The 23512-nt window shown below is 43.0% G+C and overlaps 1 protein-coding gene across 3 annotated transcripts in view; it reads right to left on the reverse strand.

Moving 5' to 3' along the window:
* St8sia1 (ST8 alpha-N-acetyl-neuraminide alpha-2,8-sialyltransferase 1) overlaps positions 1 to 23512 on the reverse strand; it is a 138885-nt gene that overhangs the window by 60423 nt on the left and 54950 nt on the right. The window lies entirely within an intron of this gene.

Consider the following 23512-nt stretch of genomic DNA (forward strand, 5'->3'; position numbering starts at 1 on the left):
CTCTGGTAACAAATCTCTGTGTTCACTCAACAACCATTTGATAAGCATCTGTTACGGCCAGGAAACTGCTAGGCAACTTCAATGTGCCCTGTTCCCACTGCTTGTATCTACAGAATGCAAACCAGGGTTTACCAACAAGATGGGTCCATGAAGAGTGTGTAAGTAAGAGGCCAAGGTTCCTTGTCCATTAGATAACCTTCAGAAAGTTAATAATCGAATGCAATGAAAATTAGACTCTTAGGTGTTTCCCACCAGGAATAATAGTGAAGGATTTTGAAGGCTAGAAGACTTTTTTTTAAAAAAAAAAAAAACTATCTGTTTTATGATATATGTGCTGGGGGTACAAATGATCCAGCGCTGTTATGGAGGTCAAAGGGCAACTCTATGGCACTGTTTCTCTCCTTCTACGTCCAGGTTAGTTAGAAGAATCAGGCTCTGGCCACTGGGCTTGCACAGCACATGACTTGAACTGTTGAACAATCTTGCCATCTCTGAAAGCTAGAAGACTTTGTCAGCAGCCAAGTCCAACAGCCAACTGTGAAAATATTTCTGGCCAACAGAATGACTTGTGAAAAAAATCCACTAATATCTGAAAACTTAAGCAAACAATACTAGAACACCCCTGAATGATGAAATCATGGCAGACAAGTAGAAGTTTTGATTTGCTAACCTTTTAAATGATCCAAAAGGTTGTCACCACCATGCCAACTGCTATTAGTCACCCTGTCAAAACTTATGCCTGCTTTTCTTAATGAAAATTTCAAGTTTTCGACCATAAGGACATCAGAGCACACCTTACTGCACCCAGCCCAGTCATTTCTCTGTCCCCTCACCTACCACTGGAGATGGATGCCCACACTCAATTATACTTCACCCACACACATAATTTAATTTTTGCACATATGTTATTATAACCTCAACCTAAGCATCTAAACACACCCCCTCCCTGCTTCACATCTAATTATAGCCCCCCTCTTATGAATGTAATTACACTATCATCCACCCATCTAATTGTGCCCTCCTCAACATATTTAATTGCATTGCCCTGTTCAAGGACCTAATTATATTGGAAGCAACACACCAATTAAGCCCCAACCCTCCACCAATATTCCTCAGATGCATGTAACTGTGTCTCTGGCTCAATTGCTTCATTTCTTCTACTAAAGATGTACTGTTCCCCAGAAATAAATCCCTAACAAGCATGGTACCCTCTGACCAGGCAAATCAGAGACACAGTTGAGTCAAAGAAGCCCCTGTTCCTTCCAGGAGGTTAACTAGCACACATTTGCTCTTTCCATCATTTGACAAGGTCCTTGGGGTCCACATTAAACTTTCAGCTACATCCTTCCTTTGCCTGTGTGAGCCTTGTGTGGTGAAAAACATCTAGTCATTATTCATTTATTTAAAGGAAAATGTTTCTTATTACAGATATTTAGTTTTTGAATTCTTTTCAAAAGATTATCCCAAACTTTCTCTAGGGATATGTATGTACTGACTAGAGAATATTTGTAAAACTCTGCATTCAAAAATATTTAACAGTTTTGCAGTTGTGTACAGACAATTTCTTCACAATGTTAATGCTGAGGTTGATATGCCCTCCCTTTTAACATCATTGTGATCTGAAAAAGGAAAGTCTGTATTATGTTTTCTACAGAGCATGCAAAATTGGAAATTGAATGATGTGAATATTTATATACTGAATATTCTCTCTCTCTCTCTCTCTCTCTCTCTCTCTCTCTCTCTCTCTCTCTCACTCGTGTGTGTGTGTGTGTGTGTGTGTGTGTGTGTGTGTGTGTGTGTGTGTGTGTGTCTGTGTGTGTGTGTGTGTGTCTGTGTGTGTGTGTGTGTAGACCAGAGCTCAATATTGGGTGTCTTTCTCAATCACTCTTCACCTAGTCTTTTAGAAACAGGGTCTCTCATTGAACTAGAGCTTGTAGATTTGGCTAGACTGGCTAAAACAGGGGTTTTCCCCAGTACTGGAATTACAATTAAATGTCACACCCAGGGTTTTTATGTGGGTACTGGGGATTGAACTCAGGACCTCTTGCTTGCATTCTCATCATGAACTGGGTACTTTTGTCCATTAAAATTTGTTGCTCAGACTACTATAAAAAGCAACACTTTGGGGTTGAGGATTTAACTCAGTGGTAGAGTGCTTGCCTAGCAAGCACAAGGCCCTGGGTTCGGTCATCAGCTCTGAAAAAAAAGCAACACTTGGAAATTTTGCATATTTTCATACAATATTTTAGATGAGGACACAACTCCATATGGTATGACTCCATGTGACCATTCAGAAGACTTATTGAACATCTCTTAGTCAATGCCCAGTTAATTATTACTGATGTCATTTCTGTCTCCTGAATGGCAAAGCAGTGACAGGGACTGTACCTTACACCGTACCTGTGTGGGCTACATTTCAAAGTCATCAAAATCACCGGAGTCTTTATTTTTCCCATGGCATAAGGAAATATAAAGAGCACATAACATTTCAAAAGCAGCAGGAAGTTTTCTCCATGGCTGAGCTGAAAGCAGGAAGGACTGACTAACCCATCATCCCCAGGCCCTGTGCTTGTACATCCTTCCCTGGAAACACCATTAAGAGGCATAGACAGGAACCTTCCTGTTAGTATAGAGTTATCAACCTGTGGGTCATGGCCCCTTCAGCAAATCTCTACTCCAAAAATATTTACATTACGATTCATAACAGTATCAAAATTACAATTATGAAGTAGCAACAAAAATAATTTTATGGTTGGGGGTCACCACCACGTGAGGAAGTGTATTAAAGTTCACAGCAATAGGAAGGTTGAGGAGCACTGTGTTAGTGAGTATTGCCTCTGAACCCCATCAGCCTTCAATTGACTCCAGCTTCAATGTTTCCCTCCTACTCTGTTGAACCATGTCCCTAGAGGCTTCTCATTTGTAACCCTGATGTCCACTCCCTAAACTCTGAGCATTGAAGAGTCACATCTGACACAAAGTGGCCAACAGTCACTGCTAAAATTTTGTGTGAACCAACAGGGCCTTGGCATCACAGACTAGAAATCTTGAGTTTATTTCTGCTTGGTCCTCTCTTCAAATCATCCCAACATCTACTGATCTACTGCTTCAGAGGCTGCTGAATTCTTCCCCACAGGGTAATTAACAGCGCTCTCTCTCTCTCTCTCTCTCTCTCTCTCTCTCTCTCTCTCTCTCACTGATTAATCCCCATGGTAGATAGTAATTCATATCCTAATTTTTCTAAAATGAAGCCTGGTGCAAGTTACTCATTCTCAAACTAAAAGTCCCACCATGTATCCCCAGACACAGATCTTCACCAAGGTACCTAGAACCCAGCACCATCGTGAACTTCCTGCTTGTTCTTTTGGGCCCCACATTAACTAGGCAGATACCTACTATCCACTCCTCCACTCCCCTGGAATACTTGTGCTTCCTCAAACACAGCCTGAATGTGCCTCCCTACCTGCTGCAGCCCCCATGCCCCTCTCCTGTTTCCCTTACTCCATCCTGTTCTCACCTATTTCTAGAAGTGAATTGCCACCAAAAGGGACACAATAGTACTCCTTCCTCCCATTTCCCCAAAATCAAGAATTACAAACATCAAGCAAAATTCAACTAAGGGTATTTGATAAGTATTTATTGTCAAGCAATCAGTCACCGGGCACTGTGCAAAGGGCCAGGTCGACCATGCTGACCTCTGGCTTGGTGTTTGTTCCATTAAAAGGTCACATGAATTAAAACTTCCATGTTGTCTTCAGCTATAAACACTACATATTAGCTAGTTAGTAACATAGTGGATTGCTAAACTGTTAATCCAGTTTCACTAATTAGAGACCTAAACTAACAGTACCACGATCAGTTGCCTACTAATTAAATATTTGCATTGAGAAAAGAAACCAAGATGGATTGTCCCATGTATAACTATTTAATAAACAACCAGGGAGTGAAGCATCTGATGATCTTTTTAGGAACAATGCTGTCTGCATTTCCCCTACTCTCTGAAAAGCATCAAAGGGAATGAGTCTGACTCCTGATCACCCTTTACTCCCAGCAAGGCTTCCCAAATTGTCTCCAATCACTTAAGTAGCCTCTAAATCTCCCACCTATAATCACATCTTGATTTACTTCATTCTGCCTTGTAACCACTTTCTCTCCCCTTTTCATAATGTGTTCGACATGAATTGGACTCCCCAGCACTCAGACTTACTATGCATATCTTTGGTGCCTGGGCTGGCTTGTTTTATGTCACCTAGACACAAGACGACCCATGCAGTCATCTGAGAGGGAGCCTGAATTGAGAAAATGCATACATTAGATAAGGTTGTGCGGTATCTTCTTGATTGGTAATTGATGTAGAAAGGCTCAGCCTATTGTAGGTGGTGCCACCCATGCGCTGGTGGTCCTGGGTGCTATAAGAAATCAGGCTGAATAAGACATGGGGATCGAGCCAGTAAGCAACATTCTTCCATTGTCTCTGCTTCAGTTCCTGCCTCCAGGTTCCTGTTTGAGTCCCTGACCTGAATTCCTTCAATGATGGAATGTGACCTAAGAGTTGTGAGCCGAAATGAACATTTTTCTTGCCAAGTTCCTTTTGGAACAGTGTCTCACCACAGCAACAGAAAAGGAACTAATACATTTCCTTTCTACCCTTTTGGAAGGATCTCTGGGTAGAACTTAGAATTGGAAGTATCCCATTAATATTATCATATAAAATCAATCAAATGCTCTCAACGCCTCACACACATCACTGTCAACTGGACTGGATTTAGATTTCCATGGTGTGATGGGGCTAGACAGTCCAGAGTTTCCCACATCTTGTATTCTTGCTGAGGACATTGCTGGGTTAACTAGAATTTGATCTCTTTGATGGAGAATCCCATGGAAAATGACCCAACTCTGTTCTAGGACCAAAGGTCAGGATGTGCTAACTAACTTATCTTAGCTTCTATTAAGTTACCTGTTTGTGTAGAACCCCTCCAGCTAACCACTTATCTTAGCCTCTGTCAAAGTGCTTGCTTCAAATAGAACCTCCCCTGCAGCTGCCAAGCAAGATGCCTGGGCATGGTCTCTGCCTTTAAAAAAATAATAAAAATAAAATAAAATAAAATAAAACATGTTCTGGACACTCAGGACCACACCTAGGTTCCCAAACACTGCAGTCTAGTCCCAGCTGCCTGGAATAAAGACTTTCAATTGGCTGTAAACTGAATGGTCATCTCTGGTGTGCTACCCATAACAATGGAAACACCTTTGTCTCTGTGTGTGTGTCTTCCCTGTCTCTCTGTCTCTCGGACTCTCTGTCTCTCTATCTCTGTCTCTCGCTCTCTCTCTCTCTCTCTCTCTCTCTCTCGTGTGTGTGTGTGTGTGTGTGTGTGTGTGTGTGTGTGTGTGTGTGTGTGTGTGTGTGTTTCAGGAAAGGTTCAACAGGAGGGGAAGACCCATCTCCACTGCACATGTCTTTGATCTCTGGTCTCCAACTGAATAAAAGGGAACTATAAGAAGAGTGGAAGGTCTCATCTCTCTCTGCTTCCTGACTATTCCTGTAACTAGCTGCCTCACACTCCTGCCATGATGGCTTTCCCTGCCATGATGGCTCTTCTCTCAAACTGTAAACCCAGATACCCAGATAACACTCCCTTTTAAATTGCTTCATATCAAGTATTTGGTCATAGGAATAGAAAAAGTAACGACTACTCCCTGAGCAAACACAAGGACCTGAGTTCAAATCCCTTGCACTCACATAGAAAGCTGAGCATGGCTGCATGCATCTGTATCTCTAGCATGGAAGCTGCAGGCAGCTAGCAACTGAGAGGTTACTGGCCAGGCTAACTCAGGCACCAAAACTACATGTCTCAAGGCATGAGGCAGAAAGCAACAGAGGAGGACACTGGGTGTTCTGTTCCAGGCTCCACATGAGAATGCATGGGCTCATTCACTGTCACTCAGTGCACACACCACGGTGTACCGCACCCAAAGAATTGTACCTAAGGTTGACTACTGACCTCTGCATACATGTACATTCACACAAACATGTGCATGCACAGATATATACAAAATGCTGGCACATGCTTCAAATGGTTTTTCAAAACTGTAGCAGCCAGATCCAGTTCATCTGAAGGATGTGGTTTGTATGTGGTTCTCTAGAACCCATGCAAGGCTACAGCAGATTCAGCTATTCAAAAAGCGGTGGTCATGGGCAGGACAAACCTAAATTACTCAGAAAATACAGGAACATATGTGTTTTAGGGGACTTTTTGCCTGTGACTGAGAAAAACCCCCTTCTTCTCCTGGAACTCAAATGAATTAAGAGGCTCTTTTGGAGGGTAGTTAGAAACAGACAAACCCAGGATTCTAGAGGGCAAAAAATTCCAAAGGGATTCTGGAAAGTTCCTCTTATTTCCATTGAGGAAAACATTAAGATTCGCTCATGACTCCCTGTGGTCCCCCAGCCCTTGTGCATGTGTGCATGATGGTTTAACATGAATGGCGTGTCTCTTTCCACGTCATTGTGCTATCATGCTGTTCAGCTGCAACGGAAATTCACATTTAACCAGCTCCTTAACACTGAATATTTTCTGTCAGTTTTTGCACACCTTTGAATGATAATGGTGCACACAGATGTCATCCTAGCCCTTTGGTGGTTGAGGCAGGAGGATCACAAGTTCCATTGACAACAACAAAAACCTTTGAATTGGAATTATTGCCAGTTATGGCAGTGATGGGGTGGGTGGCTACCAGTCAAGGCTATTCTCTCCTTGATATGGACAATAAAGTTTGGATAATTTTATAGAAATCACCAAACTAAGGCCTCTTCAAGAGCCCCCTTTAAAAGATCCCTTCATGAACCCAATCCATACAGTGTTTCTCCTGCTGCTCCATGACCTTGAGCACTGCTCCAGTCATGTCCTTCAGAGACATCTTTAGATACAGTTGGGGAAGAGAAGATGTTCAAGGTCTTTGGTTTATGTTTCTGAACTATTCACAGGGAAGACTGTTGCTGCCTCAACTTCCTCATCAGCCTTTCTTGGGATGTATTGATAAAGTTTTCATCTATTTCTATATGAAAAATTCAATGAGCTGTCCCAGATCTCATTGTACTATAACGGGAGAGACTTTATTACACTATAATCATTTTACAGGATATTAATCAGAGGGGGAAACCAAAGCCAGTAAACACCTAAGTCAAAGATTTGGATTTCAACAGGGCTCAGTTAAATCCTGACTTAGGGGTCACAGCCCGGAGTCAACATCTAGAGCAGCAGTTCTCAACCTTCCTAATGCTGTGACCCTTTAATACAGTTCCTCATGTGGTGATCCATAAAATGATTTTGTTGCTACTTCATAACTGTAATTTTGCCACTGTTATAAATCATAATGTAAATATCTGATACACAGGATATCTGATACTCAACCCACAGGTTGAGAACCACTGATCAAGAGGGAAATCCTAGCCAAGAACTTAACGTCTAATCTCCAGCACCCACGTAAAACAAACAAAAACAACATTGAAAAGCAACTGGGCATGGTTGTATGTGCCGAAAGCCTCAACAATGAGAGCTGAAGACAAAACTTCAGTTTAAGAGAGAGATTCTGTCTCAAGGGAATAAGGCAGAGTGTGAGAGAGACACACTTGGTATCCACACGTGTATGCACACCAGACATATACATACACACACACTCCCACATACACACTCATGTGCATTCACACAAACACATGCACAATTATAAAAATACAGTCAGCTTACTCAATCTGTAGTGTATTTTTTCTCATACACTTGATTTTCATTTGTTTTCTAAATATTTTACCTAAAATGTTACATTTTTAGGAACCAAATCTTATAGTGGGTATAAATTTGTCTACCATTTCTAATTTTAAATAAAAACACTGATTTAAAATTTAAAATGTTTCAGATGATGTATTCCTCTAAATATGCATGCTGATCTGCTCTTTTTCTCTTTCCTGGTCTTTCCAGATAACCTACAGAGTGATGGGTTTCATGGTGGCATCTTCACACACATGCGCCATATGCTCTGCTAATGGAGTTCACCTAAGAACTTTCACAGTGGACCATAAGTCATCCTAGAACTTGGGAGGCTAATTTAGGAGGATCATTGAAGGATGAAGCCATGGTGGGCTGCATAGTGAATTTCAGGCTAGCCTTGGATACAGTTTGAGACCCTCTCTCAACAAACCAAGAAAGAAAGGAGGAAGAGATTGGAGGTGGAGGCAGGGGGATGGGTTAGTCTCTGTAGGGGTTATAAGAACACATTCAACATACATGCTGGGTAGAGAATCTTAACCAATAAAAGAAAACAAAGTTGAAAAGTCACTAGAATTTCCATTTTTCTATTTTTTGGCCCTATTCACTTGCATTTCATCTTCCTTACATTGTATCTCTTGCAACAATGTCTGACTTTTCCCTGAAAGAGGGCAGTCCCTCTGTATGGGATGTGAAGGAGGGTGCTATTCTCTGTGTTTGAATTTCTCACAGATGCTGATTTCCCTTTTCTTGTCAACTAGAACTTGAGGAAAGGGAAGCCTTCCTTGGCTGTTTTGTTGGCAGTGGCCTAAAGGGGCCCTTTGGCTCACACATCCTTTAACCAACTATGTGTGCAAAAGAACACATGGACAGCATGATTTCTGAAGCAGAATCATCATTTTGAGCACACTACACATGATGGACACCAAGCCCACAAGCAACACTGTCCGGTTTGGGGCTGGACAGTTTGTTTCTCACCACTTTTCAAGCATGACTTCATCAGAGAAAACTTTGTGGACAGACAGGATGATATGAAATATAAACCCTGAGTGTATTCATGGGTACAGATACTCAGCAGCCATTATCTAGATGCCCGATACCACGGCTATGTACACTAAGCCTGACAGCAGAGAAGTGGGCCACTCTGTGGTTAACTTGGAAACAGTCACTCTTCTCTTAGCCTCCACTCCCCTCATCTATGAAATGAGAATAAGTTTGAGAAACTACCTCTACTTACTAAAATTTGTGGTGGGTATTGTGTTCCCTGAAATATTGTGTGTTCCCCGAAATAAACATATCTAGGGTCAGAGAACAGACAACCACTAGAACAAAGCCAAAAATGGTGGCTAGAAAATGGGAAGAGTAAGCCATAACAGAAGTTGGGTGGTGGTGGTGCACGCCTTTAATCCCAGCACTTGGGAGGCAGAGCTAGCCGAATCTCTGAGTTCAAGGCCACTTTAAAAACAGCTAAGCATGGTGACCCATGCCTTTAATTCCAGAAACCCAACCTTTAATCCCAGGGAGTGGGGGCAGAAAGAGAAAGGTATATAAGGCATGAGGACCAGGAACTAGAAGGGTAAAGCATGTAGTTAGTTAAGCATTTGGTTGGTTAAGCGTTCAGGCTTTGGAGCAACACAGTTCAGCTGAGATTCATGTGGAGGAGGACTCAGAAGCTTCCAGCCTGAGGAAAAAGGATCACCTGAGGAACTAGCAAGGTGAGATAGCTGTGGCTTGTTCTGTGTCTCTGATCTTCCAGCATTCACCCCAATAACTGGCCTCAGGTTTGTTCTTCTTAATAAGAACACTTAAGATTCATACTACAAAAATTATAAAGGGCAGGTGAAATAGCTCAGGGGCTTAGAGTGCTTGCTGCTCTTCTAGAGGACCTGAGTTTGGTTCCCAGCACCCAGCAGATCGTAACTCACAACCACTTGTAACTCCAGCTCCAGGGGATCTGAAGGCCTCTTCTGGCCTCTGGAAACACCTAAACACAAATGGTGTACACACACATGCATGCACACATGCACAGGTACACACATAAATAAATTCATGTTTAATACTAAATTAAAATGACAATGAAACAGCATTTGCTACTATGGTCTTAACTATGAAAACACCAGTGACTCCCTCTGCTCTGAGAACATCTTGTTTTTGTCATTTTCCCTAAGCCATTGACTTATACTTGCCTTCCCACCCCTTCGCCCTCTAGACCCTCCTACTGTTCTCTAGCTTTCCGTCAACCATCCAGCAAAGTAAAATGTACTTTGTATACAATAAGAGTCCTGTGATGTAGTATAACCCAAGACACAAATTTTCTATTTCCTGTAAGTATGTTCTTCTCAAACAGAGGGCACTGGCCTGCAGCAATGACTCCCCACTTCCATTAGTGTGGTGCAGGTGCCTTTACCCCCAAGGTTGCCTGGCCCTTGCTTCATGCAGCTCACGGCTTATAAATCTTGCCCACTCAGTGTTTATTTCCATAAGCTACAACCTTGGTCTTTTCAATCCTTCCTTGCTTCTTCTACATTTCTTCAAGCAAAAGGTCAGCCATACAGATGTCAGACACCTTCTGAAGTTAATGGCTATGACTGACTTAAGTTTGGACCTATTACTGGGTGACTATTAAAAACTGCAGAGCCCTCTTTACCCCTCTTAGGGCCATTTCCTTAAAATGAGACCGCAATCTGAAAAAGTAACTTTAGGGGATTATTTAGATTTATGACTTTTATAAATCCCAGAAAAAGCATTAATATTTCAGGTCAAAGGGCTATTGTTCTACTCCTTGCACACCCAGCCTTGGCTATTATCTAGCTGAAACAGCTTTGGCAGTTCAAGTTCCCAGGGGTTGAGAAGTTATGGCTGTGTCTGGCAAAGGCTTGCTGAGAAGCTGTGTCAACTGGAGAAGCTGTATCAACTGGCCTACTTCCTGAACATGTCGGTTCCAGAGTGCTTCAAAATGAAAAGATATTCTCCTCCACCAGCTGAGCCAAGACAACTTAAAAACAAGCAGGCTGTGTGTATTAATTTAAAAACATGAATCCCACTCGTGTGTTTTGTGGGGAAATTGGTCCAGAACATTTGACGGTAGGAAGACCAGATTAAGATGGATCACCAAGACTCAGTCAAGAGCTGAAACCTGCAACAGGAAACTGAGGCGTGGGCCCCGGTTCTCAGTGCTCCGCCCTACACTTTTCCAGATGTCAATCTGGTTAGAAGATGGACAGAGACAAGCCACACTGACCAGTCCAACCGGAGTTATAAATCTTCTGACAAAAAAGCAATTTCTCCCTCACTGTGTCCCATAAGACTGGCTGTTTCACAGCACCTGAGACCTTGTAATGATATACAACCACACAGGAGCATCATGGAGCCACAGTGTTAGATCAAGGCACCTCTTTCCACGGGCTCAGGTGCTTTTTAGTCTTTGTTCTCCTGGGAGCTCTGTTTGGGGAGGGACTAGAAGAAATGAGTCACTGACTGGGGGGCAGCCTTACATGTAGTTGACATTTATCTGTTTTGCTGGTCCAAAAACCTGTGAACCAACTGCCTTCCACTCCTGCCACACAGCTGCAGCCCCAACACTGCCATGCCTTCCTGGTCATGATGACTTGTATCCTCAAACTGTAATCCATAACAAACCCTTCCTTCTTATGTTGCTTGTTCTAGGTAGTTGAGCATAGCAACAGGAAAATGAACACAGTGATGAAAGGTGCTCACTTGAACCCAACTGCCAGTACCCACGTTCTCTTCCTACAGGCTCAGGCTGGGACTCCCCAGACACACTTCTTCTAGGGTAGAGCTGCCCCTCCACTCTGATAATGAACTGCAAGTCTCTACACAGTAGCACAGACCAGAGGAGTAACAGGAAGCAACCAGTAAGTGAGCACATGTGGTTAAAGCCAAGCATCCTCATAATTCAAAAGAGACCTTGGCATAGCAACCAAACATGACATGTAGAATCCTGGGGTGGGGGGCAAGCATGAATAGATAACTAATGGGCAAAACATGGCCAACTGAACACATAAAGGATATTGATTAGATACCAAGTTTGTTTAGATGTGTTTCAAACAGAAAAAAATTGTCAGCTGGATATTAACATATTTGTGAGGAAAAACTAGAAATCTAACTCATTCATTTATTCATTTATCCTTCTAAAATGTATTAAGCCTCTGTTATTCTAGGCACAATGCTATGCACAGGAGTACTGCAGGTCCCTAGCACCCCCACTGAATAGCTTCTCCAAGAGCTTTCCAGGGAAGTGGGGAAAGGGTCCGGAATCAAATAAGAATCACCTCGTGCAGTGAGGCAACCCCCCCCAAAAAAAAGATAGAAATTAACGAAGAAGAGGCCAGGGGCTTCCAGGAAAGGGGACTGTGTGCTGAGATCTGTCGAAGGAGAGAGAGCACATAAATGTACTACTTCATAAATGGTATTTATAAAGACAGTATGAGTAAGTGTGAAGACTGGAGTCCTGTGGAAACTGATCCTGGAGACCTAGAGACACACGGTCAAAAGGATGTGGTAGGGTTAAGGAGTTCATCTTTGTCCTAAAACAAATGAGGCGACAGTCAAGAGCAGCAGGTGAAGCTCACACCGGCAGGACCTTCACTTGTACTTTAAGAAACGTAACTTGGGCAGGGCAGCAACTTGGAAAACAGACCAGAGATGAGGCCAAATTTGATGCAAGAAGATCAATAAGAGGTGTTTGGAGAATTCTGAGCAAAGACTCCTTGTTATGTGAAATAGGATGCTAATCTAAGTTAATGATGGATTTTTTTCTTTTGATGGATCTAAGAAAAAAATTTCCTTCAGTTCGGCTGAGGATTGAACGTCCCTTCCAAACCCAGGTTGAAATCTGATTATGATGTAACATCATTAAGAGGACGGGTCCTTCAAGCGATGATTAAGTCATGAAAGGTTCTGAACTTCTGAGTGGTAATTAATGGCATTATGGAAAGAGTGGGTTAGCCACTGCTTTATCAAAGCAGACTATCCTGGGGAAAAGATTTTCAGATTTAATTACAATCACCTTGACCTCAATACTTTTTCCCACCTTAATAAAGAATTAAAAGTCTGAAAACCATGAGTTTAGATTCACGAGAATTTTTAAAAATCTTATATTTAAAAAACTATTCATTTTCCCACTTATCCAGAGGGCCTGCTCCATCTGGGGGCTCCACAGCCTTTGGTTCATAATTCATGTGCTTCCATTTGTTTGGCTATTTGTCCCTGTGCTTTTTCAATCTTGGTCTCAACAATTCACACTCTTACAGTCCCTCCTCTTTCTCGACAATTGGACTCCTGGAGCTCCACCTGGGGCCTGGCTGAGGATCTCTGCATCCACTTCCATCAGTTATTGGATGAGAGTTCCAGCACGACCATTAGGATGTTTGGCCATCTGATCTAGCTTGAACTGTTTGGGAGACACCCAGGCAGTGGGACCCAGGACCTATCCTTAGTGCATGCGCTGGCTGTTTGGAACCTTGGGCTTACACAGGGACACTTTGCTCAGCCTGGAAGGAGGGGACTGGATCTGCCTGTACTGAATCCACCAGGTTTAAATGAATCCCCAGGGGAGTCTTGGCTCTGGTGGAGATGGGAATGGAGGGGAGGGGCTGGGGGGGAAGGTGGGGGCGGGGGCGGGAGGGAAGAGGACAGGGGAACCCATGGCTGATGTGTAAAATTAAAACACAAATATAATAAATTAAAAAAGGAAAACAAAACAAAAACTAGCCAGCACAATAGCTAGTGTTAAAAATGTTAAAATTTCAAAACATTAGAATAAATACTTTAATAAATAAAAATAAAAATGCTTACATTTAAGTTGGAAAAAAACTATTCATTTTCAATTTACAAAATTTTGTATCTTGTCCTCAAAATGCACTTCCCATCCTAAACTTCTCCACCACACATCCACACAACCATTTTCTAACAAGCTGCCAAGATAATGCCTTAATGATTCTTCTGTGTAGTCAGGTTCCACAGAGCTAGACACAAGAGAGAGTAAAACCTAATACTCTTGTCTGAAAAGCTCTAAAAGCTTTACGGGACGGCATTCTCAATCTCTACAAACAGCATGGATTCTGTCAGGAGTCCAGAGCCTGTGACAAGGACATGGTGCTATCTCACGTGTGATCTGAGGCAACTGAATCTTGAGAACTGTGGGCTGTGCTTTTCCCTTAGGGCGATAATCTGGGAGTGGTACTGAGGTCCCACCTTTGATTCCTAGCGCCCACATGGTGGCTTACTACTGCTTATAACTCCAATTCCAGGGGATCAGAACCCTCTTCTGGCCTTCACAGGACCAGGCACACAAGTGGTGTACATGCATCCATGCAGGCAAAAACACTCATGTCTAAAAAAATTAATATTGAAATTAAAAACAGCCAGGCAGTGGTAGCACACACCTTTAATCCCAGCACTTGGGAGGCAGAACCAGATAGATCTCTGTGAGTTCAAGGCCATCCTGGTCTACAGAGCCAGATCCAGGACAGGCACCAAAACTACACAGAGAAATCCTGTCTTGAAAAAGCAAAAAATTAAAAACAAAGATAGTAAATACTGGGCAGTCTTGTGATGGTCCACTTGTCTTATCTTCTCAGTAGCAGGGCACTTTGGAGAATTATAGACAGCAATCCATTGCAACTCCATCTTAATTAATGGACATTAGTAATTTACTTCACACTGTATTTTCCATTTATTCTGTTCTCCAAATATAATGGCACAGATGTACATGCTGCAGAATCTTTTTATGAATGCTTTATCAAAAATCTTTTTATGAATGCTCTCCACCCTCCTGGGCCCCACACTAAATAGAGTCACTTCTTTCACTGTCTTGGCAAATAGATTTTAGCTCTTGGATAGTGGGGAGCTTTTCCCCATCAGTTCCTGGTATCACCAAAATTCCCAGGGAAGGCTTAAGTCCACAAATGCTTTAACAGATAAGAACATATAGGGGCCGGGGATGTGGCTCACTTGATGGAATACATGCCTTGCATATATGACATCCTGGGTTTAATCCACAGCACTGGATAAACTGGGTATGGCAGTCTAAGCCTGTAATCCCAGCATTCAGAAGGCAGAGGCAGGAGGATCCAGAGTTTGGGGACATCTTTGGCTACAGAGTGAGCTGGAAGCTAGCCTAGAGCACATGAGACCTTGTTTAAAAACAAAATAAAACAAACAAAAAATAGAAATAATAATATCATGGGCTTCTTCAGAGAAATCATTGCAAAGCTCTTTTATATCCATAACCGTGTTTTAACTTTGTTTCTGAAAATACTACTAAAATTCCATTTAAAAACCATTGGTCATTAATTACATCTTATAAATTATAAAATAAGGTTAGATTGTAGTTAGTATAAATTATATAGAATCACAAAGGATAACAGAAAAGGCCACAAATGGACCTGGTTCTTCACGTTGTATTTCCCATAATGTTCTACAACATTGGCATTCAACCAAAACCAGCAGGGTGAATTGTCCAAGGTGCTCAATGATAATGGAGGAATGGTCTAGATTCCTACAAGGAAGCAACATGAAGAAAATGTCTGATTCCCTCTGGGGACCTGGATTTCTCTTTTATAAATACCAGAACACTGTAATTGCTCTTGTTCCTCTTCAATGTGGGTTACTGGGGCACACAAAGCCAAAGAAAGACACTGTATTATGTGGAGCCTCATAGCCTCCAACTCTACACTCTTGTTTTTCTCCTGAAGGTGGTAACAGAAAAGTCACCAGCTGTTTCAAGGTAAGAAAGTGAAAATCTCTACAACAGTTTCATGGTGACTAACAGGGAATAACTCACCTACTGGAGATCATGTCTCTAAAATAACTAAATAAATGAAATGATGCTATAAGGATTTTGTGTGCATGCATGTGTATAGCTTCATGTGTGTGTGCACATGTGGAGTTCAGATGTAGTCATCCTGAGTCTTTTTAAATCACTCTCTACTTTTTTCTTTGAAAGGTCTTTCTCTGGATCTGAGTGCTGTGGATATCGCTATGTATAAATAAAATGCTGATTGGCCAGTATCCAGGCAGGAAGTATAGGAGGGACAAGCAGAGAAGAGAATTCTGGGAACAGGAAGGCTGAGTCAGAAGACACTGCCAGCCGCCGCCATGAGTACCAATGTGTAAGATACTGTTAAGCCACAAGCCATGTGGCAAGGTATAGATTTATAGAAATGAGTTAATTTAAAATAGAAGAACTAGATAACAAAAAGCCTGTCATGGCCATACAGTTTGTAAGCAACATAAGTCTCTGTGTGTTTACTCTGTTGGGTCTGAGCAGCTGCAGGACTGGCGGGTGAGAGAGATTTGTCCTGACTGTGGGCCAGGAGGACTGGAGAAAACTCCAGCAACACCTGAGGCTTGCCAATTAAGCTAGATTGGCTATGCCAGCACACTCCAAGGCTTCTCATGTTTCCTCCCTTGTGCCAGGATTATAGGCACACACTTCCATGCCCAACCTTTACATTATTCTAGAAATTGAACTCAGGTCTACATGCTTTGTGGCAAACACTTTACCAACTGAGCCATCTTCCTTGCCCCTATAAGACCTCTGAAATCTTACTGGCTAGGTTTCATCTTCCAGCTTTTTGCCCACCAGCTCTGGAGACCAGACTTGGTATTTGACACCTCTCACTCTTAGTTCCATCCATAAAATGGAAAGAATAACAACACTGTGCAGAGATGTTCCAGGGGCAGGCTGAGGCAAAAGCAAGACATACAGTGTGGCATGGCAGACACAGTGTGTTGTCCTGTAGTTCAAATCCTCAACTACCAGGCTTCTCTGCAGCTAGACGTGACTTAGTCCTGACCAAGGACATAAGAACACTAGTGTGTCAGGAATTCTCTTCAGTCTCCTTCTTCCTGCTTGGATCCTGGAACCAAATTAGGTATCTCTTTGGGATAAGCTAGCATGGTTGAGCAAAAGAATCCTGAAAGCCTGATGGTACACAGTGGACAGAACCCACCCCTGAATGACCTACCCTCTGCTTCCCTATTACTTGAGATAAATAAGCACCTATTTTGTTATAAAGCAAATCTGACAACAGGTGAGACAGACACCTGGCAATGCTCTGTGTCCAATAAACTCAGTCCCCTGAGTTCCTTTACAGTTGAAAGAATGTGTATTCAGGAAAGTGACTACAGTAATACAACTATTTATAGCAGGATACAAATTTCACTAGGAGGAAAAAGAAATTGCTATGAGACACAGGAATATCCAGGAGCTGAGAAAATTACATTCTGCACAGGTCTATGAAGAGGGAAAATGTACACTGTCATTTCAAAAAAATCCAGTTTCAGAAACTATTTTGAAATGTCCTACTGGGTTTCCCAAAGGCCAAGGACACAGCCTGGCCAGTCCCGGGAGAGCACAGTGGGAGATAGGATTAAACTGAGGGGCTGGGAGCATGTGCTGGTGTGGGGTGCAGTGTGTTTCTTCCCTGCACGGGGCTTTGGGGGTCGTTCTGAGGAAACTGGTCCAGTTTGTGACCACACCATGTGACTGTCCTTCATGAGAAGAGAGTGGGGAGCTAGCCACATGTTTATTGCACCAAGAGGGATATTTTTTCAGGTTGTATCAGGGCAAATGTGGTTTCTAACATTCCTGTTCCTTTCTTGTCCAGAGAAATGTATGCTTCTCCTAAGAGATGTATTTTAATCAAAAATAGATTTTATTTTAATGTAATTCCTGCAATTTCTGGACCATGAAGGCTTATAAAGGACAGTCCTTAGAGTGGGGATGTGGCTCAGGCATTATAGTACTAGGTCCTGGGTTCAACCCTCAGAACCATAGAAATGGGAGGATGGATAGGAGATCCTTAACTAAAGAAAATGATAGTCCAGCCTAGGGTGTGGGTTAGCATGTTAGTGGGGAGTAGTACTTGTGCAGATGCATGAACATTCATGCACATGGAAGCCAGAGGACAACCTCAGGTGTCGTCCACCTTGTTCTCTGAGGCAAGGACTCTCACTAGAACTTGGCTAAACTGATGGGCCACTGAGCCCTAATGATCCACCTGTCTCTGCATCCCCAGCACTAGAATTATAAGTTATGCCACTATACTTTTTTAAATGGGCACTGAGGATTTGAACCCAGGCCCTCATGCTTGCACAGTAAGCCCTTTACTAACCAAGTCATCTCCTAACCATCATACTATCCACTGTACACACACACACACACACACACACACACACACACACACACACACACTGCAGATATATAAGAGTCAGTGTTTCCATGGTAGGAAGTCTGTGGTAGATCTGAGCTGATACAGCAGCCAGGAATCAAAACAGGAAGCATGCCTGAATTAGTGGCTTCCTCCTCCTCCTCCTCCTCCTCCTCCTTCTGTTCCACCTGGAGCCCCATCATATTGGATGGCACCAACCATATTCAGGGTGGATCTTCCCCCTGAGTTGTCTGGCCATGCTCCCACAGACACATCCAGAAGTGTGCTCTCCTCATCTAGGGGTCTCTTAATCCAAATCAACTAGTATAATGATCCAAGCATCTCACAGTAGACAGATGTAGTAGCCTAGCTCCCATCCAAGAATCCTTATTAAAAGTTCCAACAAAATAAGTAAATCAATAAAATAAAATCAGCCTTCATGCCTAATCATGTTCAACAGTTATTCCAGTAAAATACACTCAGAGAGTCATTCGGACATAACTGCATAAGCTCTTGGCCCCCTGAAGTTCAGTCTGAGGGGACCTAGACAGGGCCTCCTGGCAAATGTGCAAATGGCAATGAGTTTCAGGGTGATGGGGGAAGCATCACTCTACTCATCCTTCAAAGGTGACCCTCAAGTCCTGGAATCAGGAGAGAACTCTGAGGAAACAGTAATGTGCACACATGCAATTATACAGGGAACTAGTATGTGTCAGAATTTAGTATGGATGATAATGAAGCTATAGGAAACTGTGGAAGGTCCATATAAGAACTGGCAGACTGTGATAACAGAGCTTTGGTGCAACATCCCCAAGACACAGTACCCTCCAGAGTCTTTGTCTACAGACACAGCTCTTAAGAGGACGTGTTGAAGTCCCTTAACAAACACAGCACCTTTCTTTTCAGTTGTATCTTGGCAGCAACACTAAAATGATGAGTAAAGGTAGGCAGAGGAACAGTAAGGGTACGAATTCTGGCTAACACATGTAAAGTGTTTAGGGAGATGAGACAGTAGAGATACACGGACGGTCTGGGCTAGAGAGCAAGTGCCCTGGGAATATGAGGGAATTACTTCACTGAAATTCGATCTGATGCTGCATCTTGACAATTGAGTTGACAGAACTGAGAAGCAGTGGGGGGTTAGTAATGCACCCCCATGTTGGGTTCTTCCAGAGAAGGTTAGATCACGGGGGCTGTGTCCTAATGAATGCTTTAACTCAGTGATAGAGTCAAATGTTAAGTAGATTATTGAAAGGCTCTGGAATAATGGAAGGCAGTACTTAGTTGGTAGAAGCAGGTTACTAGGGGCTTGTCTTTGGGCCTAGAGCTTGTCCTGACCACTTCCTACTATGACTCCATTATGCTTCCGGTCTGCCAGGATATGAGCAGCTCAGCTACACCCGGTATGCAGCCTCCAAATCTGAGCTGGTCTGATCACAGCAATGTAAAGGGCTGGCCAATGCTCACGGGGGAAAGCCATCCTTTGCTAACACTGGCAAAACCAAGCAGAGCCGGCTCACCTGCTTCCTGCTTCCCAGGAGCAACATAAATGAAGGGCATCAACTAGCTGGCAACTTAGTTTGCTTGAAAAACTAGAAATATGGGGGAGGGGCATCCACAGGAAGCTACTGGTTCTCCAGAGTATTAGTCATTTCAGAATCTCACAGGAGAATACTCGTGTATCCTTAAAAATCTACTCACTGAATGTTTTGCACAATTATGCACACATGGTGATGTAATGACCTGTGGTCCCTACAGAGAACCACCTTTTTCCTTTATGACTGTGGGATGGTGACAGGCACAGAACTCATCTGCATACACTTTGAAAAGGACCTGCTTCCTTGCCTCCTGCTCCTGGGACTGTCAGCTATGGCAGCAGGCTCCTTTGTGACGCTTGGATCATCTCTTTCCCTCAACTCTATTTCCTACTCTAAAGGTAAATGTCACTCTGCATGCTGAAAACCCTCCACTACAAAATAGCCTCTTTTGGATTGCTTTTAACTTTTTTTCTTAACTGTCAAAGACAATTGTTTCTTTTCTCATGTTCATTTAGCTCATCAGTATCTGTTCTTTGTTTTAGGGGTTTTTTTTTGGGGGGGGTGGTCTTAAAACTAGGCCTTGCTGTGTAACTTAGGCTGGCCTTGAACTTATCAGCACCTTAGACTGAGTCTCCTCCATCTGATGGGCAGAGCAGCACAGATGGATGCTATCTACTCACAGAATGGTGATGTAGATTAATTTAGATCAAGTGTGCCAGGTGTGCTGAGACCATCATTGTCATCCGAGGAGGAACCATCCTGCCTCAACCTCCCGTGTGCTAGGACCACAGGTGTGTGCCACCACGCCTGGCTGACACTAGTTTCACAGAGGATACCACTCTCTCATTACCGTCTTGCTGAATCTTGGGGGTGAAAGGCTGCCTGTTCCCCACACCTAGGCAACAGATGTTTTGGAAAGAAATGAATCTTTGCATTGCATGTGCCAGAATGAGACCTGATGGGAAGGAAGTCCTGAACCCCATCTTCTGGCCACCTTTTCTTCTGGAGATGACTGTGGCCACATAGATGACAATGGTTCTAGAACATTCTGATCCCAGAGCACTTCTAAGTTCTGGAACTTGGCTCCAGGAGTAGCATCTTGGCCAATGCTTTGCCCTTCTTCTTGTATTAGAAGCACCTGATCCCCTGATAAGGTGTCTTTTCACCTAAAGTGCCCAGGGCAATTTCCACACATCTCTGCCCTGACTGACACTCCTAGTCTCATAAGTCTATCAGCATTGGCAATCAGATGTCACAGTGCACACCAGCATGCTTGAAATAAATGGGTCTACACTACCAGTCTGCATAGACAGGGCCCATACTTCTCTCTCCATCATACACAGAAGAAAGCTGAGTCTTGTAGCAGGAATCTTAAAATGTCTTATTAATAAAAACAAACCCAAGCCAGGTATTGGGGTGAATGCTGGAAGATCAGAGAAGCAGAATAAGCCACAGCTTCCTCACCTTGCCAATTCCTCAGCTGATCCTGTTTCCTCAGACTGGAAGCCTCTGAGTCCTCATTCAGAATGGATCTCAGCTGAACTGCTACTAGAAGCCTAAAAGCTTAACCAGCCAAATGCTTCTAGTTTCTGGTCTTCCAGCCTTATATACCTTTCTGCTTTCTGCCATCACTCCCTGGGATTAAAGGCTCACTTTCAGGGATTAAAGGTGTGAGTTACCATGTTTGGCTGTATCCTTGAACACACAGAGATCCAGAGGGATTTCTGCCTCTGGAATGCTAGGATTAAAGGCATGAGTGCCACCATTTTCTAGCCTTTGTATCTAGTGGCTGTTCCATTTTCTGACCCCAGATAAGTTTATTAGGGTGCACAATATTTTGTGGAACACATTGCCACCACAGAGTCTCACAAGAGATAGGTGAGTATCTAAGGCATTTGATTGATAAGAGAGAGACAAAATTGAAATCCATACTTTGATATTAGGAAGCCTCCAGAGACAAAAGCAACAAAGAGCAAAAACTCATGAGTATTGGCACAGAATTAAAGCCTGATTTACTAGTGTGTGTGTGTGTGTGTGTGTGTGTGTATGTGTGTGTGAGTGTGCAATTGTGCATGTGTATATAGTATGCTGTACATGTATTGGTGCATGCATATGAGTGTGTGGGTGTGCACTCCCATAAGCACACATGTGGAGGGCAGAGGACCTTGTGTGTTTAGGTCACTTTCTGCCTGCTTGTCTTGAGGCAGAGCCTCTCACTGATTTGGCTAGGCTGGCTGGCCAGTGAGCTCCTGGGCTGCACCTCTCCCTCCCCTCCCCACATGCAGGAGGACAGGCACAAGCAGACATGCCCAGCTTTTACACAGACACTGGCAATTTGAGCTCAGGTCTCCCACTCATAGTTTAAGTGCTCTTTACCACTGAGCCATCTACCAGCCCATATTTCCTAGTTTCTATTATTTTATTTTATGTGTGAGGGTTTGCCAGCATGCGTGTATGTGTGCTACATGCATGCCTAGTGCCCCTAGAGGTCAGAAGAGGAGTCAGATCAGTTGGAACTGGAGTTAGGGATGTTGTGAGCCACCACGTGCCAGGTCCTCTCCAAGAGCAGCAAGAGTTCCCCATAGTCTCCAGCCCCCTAGTCACTGATTTTTCCTAATTTAAACAGCAAAACCATTCAGTTATACTAACACACCTAAGGTGATCTGATAACTACAGGATGTTTCTTTTTTGTTGTTGATTTATTAAGTTCTGGTTAACATAACAAGGAAATAGGTTTCATTGTGACATTTCCATACATGTAGATCATTATACTTTGCTCTGATTTGTACCCAACCTGCCCCATCTCCATCCTTCCCTCTTTCTGTCCCTCTCCACATCTGAAGTATTTCTTCCCTCTGTGTTCATGTCACATACATCCCATCATCCTCTTCTGTTCTGCATACCCCCGTCCTTCAGTCCTTCCTCCCTCTCATTTCTACTTTCATGTCCTACACATATGTACACATGTATACACACGTACACACATATGTACACACCATACAATACACACACATGCATACATACACACAGACACACATGCATGTTTCAATTCTGCATGAGAGAAAACATGTAACATCCACTTTCTGGGTTTGTTTTATTTCATGTAACAATGATCTCCAGTTCTGTTCATTTCCTTACAAATGTCATGATTTCAGTTTTCTTTAGAAGTGCAAAATTTTTCTTTGTGTATGTGTACCACACCTTCTTTATCTGTTCTTCCGCTGGTGGACATCGTGGCTGACTCTATCTCATGGTTACTATGGACAATGCAGCAATAAACATGGACATGCAGCTGTCTCTGTGGCAAACTGACATAGAGCCCCCAGGTCTATGCTCAGCAGCACAGGCTTGCTCTGTAGAAGCTGTGGCTCTGGATTTGATGTGACAAAGTAACAGGACCCTCTCTTTTAAGAAGGAGCTTATTATTTATCCATCACAGAGCTGCTCAGGACTCAGAGTCCCACTGTCCAAACCAATCATGAATCCTCCTTACAAGTGATTGTCTGGCCAGACGGTCACCCAGAAGACTTGAGAAAACCAAAACTCATTTCTCAACTTCTCCCTAATGGCTGTGTCACCAAAGATCTCCCCCACCACTAAGAGTTCTCTAAAATTAAAAAAAAAAAAAAGCCTTTTTCAAACTAGCTAGTAAAAATCACTTCACTGCAATGTTCAGGACAACATTAAGTGAGCAACGATTGCTTTAGAGCACTTCAGAAGTGGTCAGACTGAATTCTTTCTCTCTGTGCCCACCACTCCTTCACCTTATAGCAAGATTCTAGCCACAGGGTTAGCATTCAAGAGTTCTGAGTAGACATATGGTCCCCACTCCCCAGTGGCAGCACCAGTCCTAAGAAAACATCCTTATCTCAAATCCTCATGATCCTTCCACAGGCAACCTCAGAACACTAGGATCCCACCATTTCCTGACCACTGTTTGCCCCGGGGTCCTATGACTGAAATCTAAATGGCAAGGAAAACTGTAGCTCTATGAAGTCTTTCATTTTAAGGTCTTTTTTCCACCCTTGCATCAAAG

The sequence above is a fragment of the Onychomys torridus genome, chromosome 3 (genome assembly GCF_903995425.1).
Source record: "Onychomys torridus chromosome 3, mOncTor1.1, whole genome shotgun sequence".
Lineage (NCBI taxonomy): Eukaryota > Metazoa > Chordata > Mammalia > Rodentia > Cricetidae > Onychomys > Onychomys torridus.